Source organism: Camelus dromedarius, chromosome 12, assembly GCF_036321535.1.
Source record: "Camelus dromedarius isolate mCamDro1 chromosome 12, mCamDro1.pat, whole genome shotgun sequence".
In the NCBI taxonomy this organism is placed as follows: Eukaryota; Metazoa; Chordata; class Mammalia; order Artiodactyla; family Camelidae; genus Camelus; species Camelus dromedarius.
In genome coordinates this window covers 54,720,436-54,730,886 of record NC_087447.1, presented here as the reverse complement: position 1 = coordinate 54,730,886, position 10,451 = coordinate 54,720,436, and the positions used below count along the sequence as shown (strand labels likewise).

At 36.4% G+C, this 10,451-nt stretch overlaps 1 protein-coding gene across 1 annotated transcript in view; it reads left to right on the top strand.

The window, feature by feature from the left end:
- The first annotated feature begins 367 nt into the window (after positions 1-367).
- The window catches only part of TENM4 (teneurin transmembrane protein 4), a 2,614,938-nt gene continuing 2,604,854 nt past the window's right edge, over positions 368-10,451 (top strand). The window contains exon 1 of the mRNA XM_064492755.1: positions 368-544. The gene's annotated coding sequence lies outside the window, so the exon portion shown is untranslated. The remainder of the gene's footprint in view (positions 545-10,451) is intronic.

Below are 10,451 nucleotides of genomic sequence, written 5' to 3'. Positions count from 1 at the left end.
TGCTTATGAGGAAAGCTCTTGTCTCTGAGGCTTGATTCCATCTCCTTTACTTGATTGACTGTTAAATCTATTGATGAGTGAGTTGTTTAGCCAGAATCCCCAGCAGCAAGGTCAGTGGACTGATTCTTCAACAGGGAGGAGGGGGTCCTCGTGGAGGAGCCTCCTCCCTGCATGAGCATTTTGAGTATGCAGAACGCATCAGCTCAGCCTGGAGCTGGCAGTTAGCATACACACACACAGACACACAGACACACACACAGACACACACAGACACACACAGACACACACACAGAGCAGCGCCTTCCCCTCAAGTGAGGCAGTGCTAGCAACTGCAGTCCAGCTTCCCGGGCTGAGGGAGCAGCGGCCACTGGCTGATTTGTTGGAGGAGCGCTAGAGCCCGGTTTCAGAGGGACCCAGTGACACGCTGCTGTCACAGCTAGTGGCAGACAGCTACTTCTTCCCCACTGCTTCTCCAGCCCCTGGCGAGAGGGCATCTTCTCCCAAAAGCCAGGCAGCCCAGGGAGGAGGCTGCTCTGCTCTGAAGGTAAGATGCTTCCTAATAGCTCTCTCCTAAAGTGCCAGCGACCTCACCAGCCGCTTTCAGGTAGGCACGGATGCAGTTTCTTGTTTCAGGTAATGGAAAACCTTGTCAATCACAGCATTTACTTTGACAAAGACTTTTTCACTATAGGAAGCAGATCGATAAAGGTTTAATAGTTCAGGAATGATTTTTTTCAGATTTAAGTTGTGATGCAGATGGTCACTCCACCCCTCTCTTCCCAGCCTTCCAAATATTCTGCAAATATGGAACTCAGTTTGTGATTCGTAAGCAACTCCGCATGTAGCCTGTATGCGTTTCTAACCTCTTGAGTTAGTTGACAATTGTTATGCAACTCTGCGTGTGTAATTTAAAGACCTTTAAATCTTATCTTCTGCAGCTGTGAAAAGCACACCTCAGTCTTCTAAGATAAAAGTGATTCAAACTCTTCCTCAGCATTTAATGTTCAGTGATGTAGACAGGAGTGAAAGTTGCTGAATCACAGAAGTTTAATATTCATGCAAATTGCAGTGTTTGTCAGAGAAAGCCAGGAAGCAAATGTCTTTACATGTTTTTGAGCTCTTATGCATCTTGGGATAATGTGGATTTGAAGTGGGGAAGTTTGGGGTTGAGATAAATCTGTCTGTTGTGGGAAGGTGGGTAAATAGATTATTTGCCATGGTAAAGAATTAACTAGAAGGGATTTCTTCTAAAATGGGTTAGGTTCTAGGATTGAATTCTTAGCTAACAGATCTATCTTCCTAAAACTCTAGCTAAAACTGTGGTTTCTTGATTTGAATATCTTTGCCTTAGTCATGTTAATCTGCAAATGTCATTGTCCCTCACATTTCTTGACTTATTTTCTTAGTCAAAATTCTAGGAATCTTCATAAAGAAAAATTTCAACAATTTTTTAACATCCCCATCCCTTGGTATTCATTTTAATTATTTCATGAACATCATCCCACAAGTTTTGTGAGAGAATACCAGTCTCGATACAGCCAACTGAGCTGAAACAATCATAAGGAAAATGTTTTCTTTGGAAGACATATGTCCTGTATGCAAGTCAGACTCATTGCACCTCAGAGTTATCACTGAGTTCAAAAGTGAGTTTTTGAAGGAGTTTGTGGTAAGCAGTGAATTAACCAGAGGACGCAGGATTGTGTGCCTGGTTTTACAGGCAGCACTTTGTATTGTGCTGCACTTGTAAAAGTTAGTGTCTTTTTTCATTATCCCCCTGGGAAGTGCCTCTTAGCCCCTGCACGTCTTGATGACATGTGTGTCGTGAGGCGGGTGACCTCCATTCTCACATGGGACCATGGCACATGACTTTAGGCAGATCTAGGTTTATGCCTGAAAGTCAAGATAGCACCTGGGGTCAGAAATTTTCAGGCTTGGTCAGCCAGATGCCTTCTCTTCTGATAATGCTAGGAAACTTTTGAGGAAAAAAAACCAAAAAACCAAAAATCCAAGAAACAAAAAGAACAAGAAAACCCCCAAAAATTTCCCCAAACATGCGCGCGCGCACACACACACGCACGCATACACAGAGACATGAGAAAGCACCTTCCTTTTTGCTTTTTGCTACTATGCACATTGATTCATATTCGAATTTGGGATAAACCTACTCATACTACTTTTTCCACTGATGGCTGTCTGAGCCCAAGGTATTCACATGACTCCTAGTAAAATCAGGAGATTAAAAGCAGCAAGGGAGATAGAGGGCACATAATTCTTTTTTTGTTTGTTTTTTTTTCATGCCTGGTGGGTGGTGTGCACTTGGAATGGAATCTTGGGGAGTAGGAGAGAACATTCTCTTTTTGTTTTTCTTTTGCCAATGATGCCCAATTCAGCAAGCAAAATAAGCGATCCAAAGATGGGATCTTAACCAGGCCTCCTGTGGAGGTGAAAGGTGATTTGATCGAGTTGTTGAGCTATCTTTTTCATTCTTGGTCTCCTTCACTCCACCTCCTTTCTAATGTAGATTTGTGAGGCAGGTAAGGAGTTAGCCAGTTTCTTGCACATTATGGATCACCATTCAGAGCTGTCTTTGCTGAGAGGGAATCAGTTTCATTTTATTTGGAGCCAGAGGTGATGACTCCTGTGTCACTGCTGGCTCCTCGTCCGTCACCAGCCTTCTTAATTTTAAAGCACTTTTTTTCTTCCTCTAGATCTGATAGCCTTTCCTGGGTAGCTTGGTGAATTGGTGTCTCGGGGAATTTTTAAAAATAAAGGCCAGAATGAACACTATAGATTAATTCAAAGAAGCGGGTTAATGTTCAGTGCTGTTGTATCCTACGCATTTCCATTCCCAGCAGTCAGTGGGGTAAGGTTGATGGTGCTGTCCACAAACATTTCTACACATGCATGATGACTCTGCAGACCTATGCTGACCAAGGGAAAAGGAGGAGAAGGAAAAAAATACAAGCAAAACTTATAAGCTTTCATGAAATGCAAACAGGTGCTGAATAGCGAGAAAACCATATAGTTATACTCACAAGCTGATTTTCCCCAAATTGCCTTGGATTATACCCTAGCTCTAACAATGGCATATTGTATGCACCCTTCAGGGCTGCGCTGAGTGATAGCTGTAAATTAGAATGAAGAGAAGAAAATGCTCTACAGTTTCAATATTGAAGAGAATTAGGATCCAGATGGTAAAGTTTTTTATAGCAATACATTGGATGGTGTTACAAGCTTCTGTGGCTACTGTCCTATTGCATTCTCTCTGCTAAAATGCAGTTTGGTGGAGAAATTGATTGCAAAGAGCCATCTTACAAACCTAGGAAAGTGAATTACCTCTCCATGTTAAATTCCCCATCTTTGTTGGCTTGTTTTCATTTCCCTAATTCTTAACTTTTCTTCCACTCAAATTCCAAAAACAATCAAAAGTAAATAATGTGATTGTTTTTTAATTTTAAGGTAGCGCTTTCTTTTCTTTCTCCCACCCCTTTTTCCTGCTGGTTATCTTTCTCATTACGCATGCATTTGAAAAGTATAAGAGAATGTTTGGACATGGATGGAGAGTAGTTACTAGGTTTGCATCTGGCTTTCTACATGTCTCTAGTCTAAGAACAATTCTTCTAATTATTCTGTCTCTGTAAAGACAATTCTAATGAGAACTTTGGGGGGAGCAGCATAGGTATGTCCTTGCCAAGACTTACTTTATTTATTTATTTATTTATTTATTTATTTATTTATTTATTTATTTATTTATTTATTTATTTATTTATTTATTTATTTATTTATTTATTTATTTATTTATTTATTTATTGCTTTGAAGGGATCGTTTTTCTCCTTTCTGTTCTCTGTAGTGAGAATCTCATTGCTTCCAACCTCTGGGGCCACAGAGACATCTCTACTCAGGCATAACTATAGAGAGTGAGCCACCTAGTGGTGATGAAGAGTAATTTTGATATTCTTAGCTGAGCCTTCCAAGTTGATGGACAGGGCATGGCTAATTTTCTGCTATAATGCAAAAGGGTTTTGGTTTTGTGAAAGCTTCCTTTAGTGGCATTCTGCTTTCAAATAAATTGTTTCATTACAAAACAACATTTTTCACTTTATGCTTGATTTTTCTAACCTGGGATATCCTATCTCTTTTACTTCAAATGTTTATTTCTTGTATATATAAATTTTAAAAATGCTTCTGTTATTTTTCATGTATTCAATAATACATATTTCATACATATGTTATACAGATTAAAGTATAAAGATACTTCAATAAAGAAAATACTTTATAAATAAAGCAATAAAATGACGTTTCCCCATGGTATTTATGTTGCATTTTGAATAGCTTATATATAAAAATAGGTTACTACATCTACATGTTCATCCTTGAGAAAATATTCTTATATCTATAGTTATATGAAAAGGATATAAAATATATGTGCACATATCAATGTATGCCTTTGTCTTATATCAAAATAGGGTTATTAGGTGTCATTTCCTATACCTTTTTAAGACTAAACTGGCTAATCAGGTATCAAGGTTACAGCAAACCCATGCCTTGTTTCCTTTTCTTTTCAAATTAGCTCTCTCTCTACTTCAGATCAGCACTAGCATTAGTATATAGGAGGCATATCTCTTGGCTGGAAACAACTCTTTGAAAAAGTTGTGACTGAGGGTATGCCTTAGGGAAATGGAAATATATCCAGAATATACAGAAATATATACAGAAGTGTGAAGTTACTGTGCAAATAAATTATTATTCCATGTGATTATTTCCAATTTAGAAGAACTGGGAGCAGGTGGGGGAGATCCCATTAAACCGGAATTTCTTTTAATTGTGTTTTACTCTGAGCAAAAATAAAAACAAATTTGAGAAGTCCAATGGCAGGTAATTTGGTTAAATCATTCAATCACTATTCAGCAATGGCGCTAAATGGAGAACACCCTGTCTGGAATCAAGTGTGCAGATTTGCTTCCTAGGTCTTTAATCCAGTCTCCTAGGCAGCCCCGTCATATCCATGCTGTTCTTCAACTCACTCATTTATGTGGGAACTTAGCCAGTATAAGCTAATAATTCTCTGTATGCATTCTTTTAAAACATACAGCAGGAAGACATTGTTCTGAAAGTTTTTCTTCCAAGTAAGTTATCTATAGCTTGAAATAAGAATACATATATAAATTAATGATTCCTGATTTAATCTCAGGAAAAGTTATCATGTAATGCTCCACTTGTTTGAGACCTCAATTGCTATGTCTTGTTCCATTTATTCTCCTTGAAGTAGAATCTGGTAGAATAAAATTGTTCTGTTCATCAAGGGCCAACTCCCAAGTCACTGTGAGGAAATACAAAGAGCACATTAACATCGTTTCAGTATAACAGGTAATAACTTTGAATATTTGGACCTTCAGAACATCTCCATTAAGTTTGGTGTTTCTGAAAATTATTTAAAAGCTTGTCATTTATCTATGAATTTCCGTTTGAGGTTTTCCCCATGTGTGTCAGTGATGGGGAGTGCAGTCTTGATTGGAATTTAGTTTGATTTTCACAGGCCAACATTCTTTCAAGTTTCTAAAGTAGAACTTGATGATGTGTGTTACTCGATGCACACGATGCTGTCATCATTTTAATATAGTTCAAGATGATGGCTAGTAAGCAACACAATTATTCACTCATAAAAAATAGGGGAAAAAGGAAAAAAGGGCCCTTTATTTCACTTGACTTTAGGATATGAAGCATTGCAAAGAAAGCAACCCCCCTACTCTCTCTCCCTCCTGCCTACCCTCCTCCCCTCTCTCCCTTCCTCCTTTCTTTCCTTTTTCTATTTTCTCCTACCAATCCAATATACTTATTTAACCTCCTATTTTTCCATTTAAGGATCTAAAAATACCCAGTCAACATTCACTCTCTGAATTGTGATGCACTTGGTTAATTATTTTCCACAATGTCCTTTAAATGTATGTAAATTAGACTTTTGATGAACTGGAATATTTTACAGATTCTCTACATAAATCACACTAGGTTAAAAAAAATCAACCTATTTAAGAAACAGGATATTTTTGGACTTCCCTCATTTGCTTCAGAGACGAGGACGTCTCAATGCTGCTGCTTTTAAGTATACGCCTTTAGGGGCAGGCGGCCGGCACACTTTTCAGAGAACATATTCCTCCATTCACTTCTGGCTTTAAAGAAAGCTTAGCATTTGCCTACTGTGCACACTGAAGCTGTGAATGGGCAGGTGTGGCAATGTAAACTCTCCTGGTTTCTAGGCTAGTTTTCCAAGGTAATGTTTATTTATGAATATGTCTATGTATTTGCTTTTATAATTATATTTACTATTATCATTATTATTTAATTAGAAGCAGTAATTTAGAAAACAATCCCACTCATCTATTTATGCAGTGATCTAAAATGCATTCTTAAATGCATATGCAGCATTCTTAAAGTGATTATAAATTGTCTTGTTGAAAACTCAAGTAATAAGAGAGTGCTTAGTCATAATCATTCTAAGTAAAATGTGTCACTTAGAATAACTCAACTGGCTTACCTACTGTGGCTAAAAAGATTGTCAGATCATTTTTTCTATTATCTTTTCAAATACCCAGCAACAGTGACTATATCCTGTACTCGTGGTTTTCTGTAATTTTAGGATGAAAAATTTCCAATCTACATCTGTTCCTCATAATGACTGTTTTCTTTTTCCTTTCCTTTCCTTTCCTTTCCTTTCCTTTCCTTTCCTTTCCTTTCCTTTCCTTTCTTTCTCTTTCTTTCTCTCTTTCTTTCTTTCTTTCTTTCTTTCTTTCTTTCTTTCTTTCTTTCTTTCTTTCTTTCTTTCTTTCTTTCTTCCTTCCTTCCTTCCTTCCTTCCTTCCTTCCTTCCTTCCTTCCTTCCTTCCTTCCTTCCTTCCTTCCTTCCTTTTTCTTTTTCTTTCTTTTCTTCTTTCTTCCTTTCTTTCTTTCTTTTTTTTTGGGGGGGTCTCCACTATTATCACTGTTTTCTGAGTCCCTTATTATTCTTTTTAAATGTAATGACAACGTGAAAACAGTATTTCCAATACAATAAGGAAAATAATATGCCCAACGCTGCTTCACATTCTAGGGATTTTACTTTAGAGTGATTGGATATAAAATGGTTGTTTGGTAAATCCACATAACAGTCTCACCTCAAGGGGGCTGGGATTTTGTGTTGGCAGCTCTCTGAGAAGGCTCAGGTGTGCGGGCTGAACAGTAAAGTGATGTTCTCCGTGATTCAAGGGCTTTGATGGAGGATACCTAAGGAATTCCCGACTCTTTAGCCCAGGACTTAAGAAATGAAGTTAATCACTGAAGGAGAACCAGGAAATGCTTTAGCCAGTTTATAGACCTACCAATTTGGGTGTGTCTCCATTTTAAGACTTTAGAAGAGTGTCATCTTGTGCATAGGAATGAGAATTTCATGTCATTTTTTTCTGATTTCACTGACCACCTGGGCTCATTATCCAGATTTTCTTATACTCAGCACAGATGTTGCATTTGTAAAAAAGTGTGACTCATGTGTCTCAAATTGTCTGGACTACCCTGAATTTTGGTATTTGTTCAATACATGAATATATCCTTCAACCATAGTTTAGGTGAAAAAAGAAGTACTGAGATGAACATTAAAAGGACATACTCTTCCACCTAAAGTGATACATCAACCACTTTTGTTTACCTTTATTTTTAATTTTTTATTGAAGGATAGTTGACTTACAATGTTGTGTTAGTTTCTGGTGTACAGCATAGTGATTCAGCTATATGTATATTCTTTTTCTTTGTAGGTTACTACAAGGTATTGAACGTAGTTCTCTATGCTATACGGTAGAACCTTTGTGTTTGTTTTATATGTAGTAGTTTGTATCTGCTAATTCCAAACTCCTAATTTATTGCCCCCATTTACCTTTAAGATAGATATGGGAGTAAAAGAAAAAACGAGGATTTAACTAGCAATGACTGTTTTGCCTTTGATAACACCCCTGGAAAAAATCACTTTTCAACATTTAAAATTCTTTTTACATTTTCTGCCTGATGCTTTAGAGAAGAGTAAGAATAACTCTCTTATATATATATATGTAGCCATTTGCTGTATGTAAAATTTTACAGACGTTTTATGGGTTATGGCTCCTCTCCTCTGCAAATTTTTTAAGGTTAAGGACTGTTTCGCATAAATCAATGTTACCAAAATCTTTACAATGATACAAATTACCTGGCATACTTTAAAAAAAAAGTCTTTCCACTAACCTCCCTTGGAAATTATTCTCATTTAGGGTTTCTAGAATGGTCCACAAGAATTAGTACTTTTAGCTAATAATTCATATAATCACATTTGTAGAAGTTTAGCAAACACTGAGATAGATCTTTATGTGTTTACTGTGCATTGCACATAGTAGCACTTAAAAAACAAAACAAAACAAAACAAAACAAAACAAAACAAAACAAAACAAAACTAAATTACACCTTATTAGTCCTTTCCTGCTGATACCTTTTTAAACCTCGAATCTGTGATCCAATCCAGTTAGCTTAGTGACACTGCCTTAGGTCATCAATGAATTTAGTGAGTGAGTCATACACATCTTCTGCATTTTTATCTATAATGTTGAACAAGGTGGAGCTCAACAACCGGCCAGAAGTATCCCTCTAGTTGGGCACTGAAGCAAAAATTCACATTAGTTGTTGTCAGTGCTTAATTAAGCATCCCTTATTCTACATGCTTTCACTCTATTGTTAAGGATCTAATTCAGTTGAGACTTTGTCAAATCATTACTGAAATTACCATCTTTTAAAATAACAACTTTGTAAGGTGATCTAATTTAAAAATAGTTTTGTTGATACAATTTCTTAAAAACTCATGTAGGCTTTGAATAATCACTACTTCTTTTTTTGGAAACTTTACAATCTCTGCATAATAATCAATTATAGGATTTTCTGGTAGAGTGGGTGATAAACTTACAAATTTACTTTTCCTAATCATCAGTCTTCAGAAACTCTCCTATTCTCTGGGATTTTTGAACAATTACTGAGAGAATTTTTACTGTCACATCTGGTGAACACCTTGTTCAGGTATGTGTTCTGTAACTACATTCCTGCCTCTTATTGGTTTAAATCCAGACTGGCCTACATTTGTGTTAGGTTATAGTATGAATGGATACTTTTTTCCTTTGAAATAAAAAATTTGTTGGGTAATTTGACTTCTCTCAGTTTTTACTGAAAATTATGTCATTGATTCCAAGGAAGTTAACCCATCCCTTCCATATTCTTGTTTTTATTGCAAACATGCCTAAATTAGCTTTTAAAAAAAATTATTTTCAGCATTTTTAGGGATCTCAGTTCAGCGTAGATTTTACCCTTGATGAAAAAATTTATATAGGCAGTTTTACATATTAAATGTTTTTTATGCCAAAATTTGCATGAGTACTAAAACTTGGAGTGATGCCATCTATCATCAGTCCTTCAAGCATTTGACCTGGCATTCAGTCAAAACTACAGAATAAACTGCTTTAGGAAGCCCTGATGTGAATACTATGTTTGATGAATGTAATATTATTTTATGCAAATTTGGGGACATTATAACACTGTTAAAACATTCAGTTCAAAACGTGAGTCCTATTTGCTGTTGACATTTTGCATTTGGGAGTGTGTTAAGGAAAGCATTTTGAAACATAATCAGAATTGGTCAGAAAAAAAGTGTTAAAAAGTGAAATCATAATCATCCACAAAATAATTAAAATCACAGTGTATTTCTAATAGCAAAAAGTTACATTTTGTGAGTTTATTTTTAAGTAAAATCATGTAAGTGAGAGGTAGCAGGTACTTAGATTTGTTTACAAAAAATAAATTAATAAATAAAAACCCAGCCTAGAAACACTAGTTATGAATTACAGGATTCCAGCAAGATAAAAATTACATACAACAAGTGAATTTTATAGTCAATACTGGTATATAGAGTAGTTTCAAAAAATATATATTACTTCATCTCTCCCTGTGGCTATTCCCTGGGGACAAGTGAGGAGCTCTTTTTAGGTTGATGAATATTTCATTTGTTTTCAGTTGTATTTTCAGTTTGCTATGGGGAGGGAAGACTCAGAATGTGGTAGGGAAGTATCAAGGGAGTTTGAGTAACTGTTACACAGACTAAGAGATTGAATATTATTTCACTGGGTAAAAACAAACCTTTTCCTCTAAGTCTGTCTCCTAGCATCAGTATTTCCTTCTTGGGTAATACAACCCAAAGCAACATAGTAAAGCCATCAGCTTAAAATGTTTTCACAAGCTGTGGGAAGGGTATGGTACATTTAGCTTCTGTTAGATATACTCTTTAGGGAATGTTGAAAGGCCACCCGTATCCAGACTTTGGTGGCCTCAGACATATTTCTTTCCCCTGATCCTATTAGAGAATCCTAATCAGGAGCCTTTATTTAGGGAAGGGAGAAAAGGTCCAAAAGGTTCTGTAT